Genomic DNA, 2,500 nt, shown 5'->3' on the forward strand with positions numbered 1-2,500 from the left:
CGCAATATTTCATGCCATTGATATCTCTCTTCTCAGTATAAAGGCCTCATCATATAAACACTTTTTCCATCAATTTTTGCTTTTCCATGTGAACTTTCTGCATGCAAATGGCCCAATTCTATCACACTGGCATAGGGTCTCTGCTCCCATGTAAACAAACAAGGTGGGTCCTAGAAATCACATGAGTGCATTATTTTGGTCAAAGAGAGGGGATTCCTGTTATTTGTTTTCCCATTGTCATTTCATTCTTTCATCATTGACATTTTGTGGATGTATTGTTAATCACATTTTACCCTTTTGTCAATTGGTTTCGAAAAGTTTATAAAGTATCTGCAAATACATGAAAAAAAATAAGAAGAAACAAAAAAGAAAGAAACTACAATATTAAATAAAATTTAGATAAAATAAGAACATGAATTCCAGAATATTCATACATGTACCTAAACCTGAAAGGTTGTGTATGCTGCTAACAATGAGTACAGTACAGTTCTACTTTCCAGCCACTGAAAGAATCTGCTACTATGTTAATGTTTATTTACCTCTAGTTATGAATAATGGCTGATGCAAACCTACCCAAAGATAGGCATCAACTCTTTGTGTTGACACTAGAAAATAAAAAGAATAAAAACATGAATGCACAGCTGATATTAGCCAATTAAATTACATCATATCAAACGTGGAATGTATGACAGTCCTCCCCATCCACCTAAACCACTCCTGATTCCTTCATAAGAAACCTGATTGAAAATGAAGATAAGATGGATTGTGTAAAAAGTGACACTCCTCTCCCTTCAACCTGCTTTTTCATAATATTCAACTTTTGCATTTCTCTTTTGTATTAACCCATTCCCGACAAGTGGCATGTACGCACATGCCATGGCATGGAGGGACTATCTGCTGGGGGCATGTATGTACATGCCATGGTGTATGTATGGACATGCCATGAGTTATTTTTTGTTACAATCACAGCAAAATATTATTTTTCTGCCACTGAAAGTGTGATTAAGTCGTTTTTAACAAAAAAAATGCAACAAACCGACAATTTCAACTCCATGATGCTGCACACTGCTTATTTTATTCAGACTATAGACTGAATAATTATCAACTATGGAGTATATATAACAATAAAAATACCCTTCAGTCTCGATTTATCAGGAAGTATGGCAAGTAGAGACTTTAAAAAATAATGAAAAGTAAAAATACAACATATCTTCGTAGTATTACGAAGAAATGGCATGGGATGCTGGTATTTGGCATGAGTGGTCGCGCATGCTAGGGCGAGGATATAAGCCCCCGGCAGCGAGGCCCGGGCCACTATGAATACTACCCGTCTCAGATACGAATGTAGGTATTACTCTGAGTAGATATTAGAACCCTGGTCCACATTACACCTTTTATAATGCATTTCTATAGGATATTGTTCATTGCTAGCCATCTTACGTTTCTGATACATATTGACAACAAATCACAGGAATTCCCTATATTATATAGACGAGAGAACTCTATTGTTAAAGGAGACATTCTGTAATGATAGGTTATGGGTACACAAACTTCCATGGATCCGGTTATGTTACAGCAATCACGTGACCAAAAATCCGGGCATTAGGCTTATGTGAGCGGCTTCTCTGTTGCTTGCATGGCATTGTAGGCTGGGGGCATGCGAATACATGTGCATGGTGAAAAGACTGGATGCCTTATTTTTACAATGTTATTTCCTCTTTTTATGTATAAGCTTCTTTTTTTTTTTTTTTTGCCATTTTCCAGTTATCCAAATGGTAATAGACTGTTTTCTTTGCATAAATTCCATATCATCTCTGTAGGTAGTCTACAACTCAGTGCAAGAAAAAGAAAAATATTTATTTTGTTATTTCTCTCTCTCTCTCTCTCTCTCTCTCTCTCTCTCTCTCTCTCTCTCTCTCTCTCTCTCTCTCTCTCTCTCTCTCTCTCTCTCTTTCTCTTTCTCTTTAATGTAATATTAAATTTTCTGTAATACAACCTGCATCTTCAGTCTTGGGACCAGAAATACAATGTTGAGCATGGAAATTGTGTCCTCCATGGAGCTGGTGCTCTTCCAGTCATAGCTTACAGATGTTGCATCCACTCATTTGTCGATGGGAATAATGCAAACTCACCAAATGAGTCTAATCAACCACCCAAGAAGTTTGTATACTCATGGCGAGTCTTTCCTGTCACCCCAGCCTTCAACCGAAATGCTCATGACGGCAATTTTGCCCGCAGCCAAATTTTTTCATGACATGATTACATCTTTTGGATTGAAGGGGTTACTATATCTGTAAAATGAATCTAGTTGCACAGGGCCTCCATAGCTCAAAGTCAAGATGGAAATAAGTCAAATGAAAACAGTTGCAACATTTTTCATACTGGAAGATATTGCACATGCAAAAGATGATGAAAAACATTCTTTTGTGATAGGGCCTTAAGATTTCATGTGTTGATATTGGAAATTAGTCTGAATATTTGTTCTGACTGAGCTCAGATA

At 36.8% G+C, this 2,500-nt stretch overlaps 1 protein-coding gene across 7 annotated transcripts in view; it reads left to right on the top strand.

Moving 5' to 3' along the window:
• LOC119577906 (E3 ubiquitin-protein ligase TRIM33-like) overlaps positions 1-2,500 on the top strand; it is a 51,742-nt gene that overhangs the window by 33,738 nt on the left and 15,504 nt on the right. The gene's annotated exons all lie outside the window — the stretch shown is intronic.

Source organism: Penaeus monodon, chromosome 10 (assembly GCF_015228065.2).
Source record: "Penaeus monodon isolate SGIC_2016 chromosome 10, NSTDA_Pmon_1, whole genome shotgun sequence".
NCBI classification, from domain to species: domain Eukaryota; kingdom Metazoa; phylum Arthropoda; class Malacostraca; order Decapoda; family Penaeidae; genus Penaeus; species Penaeus monodon.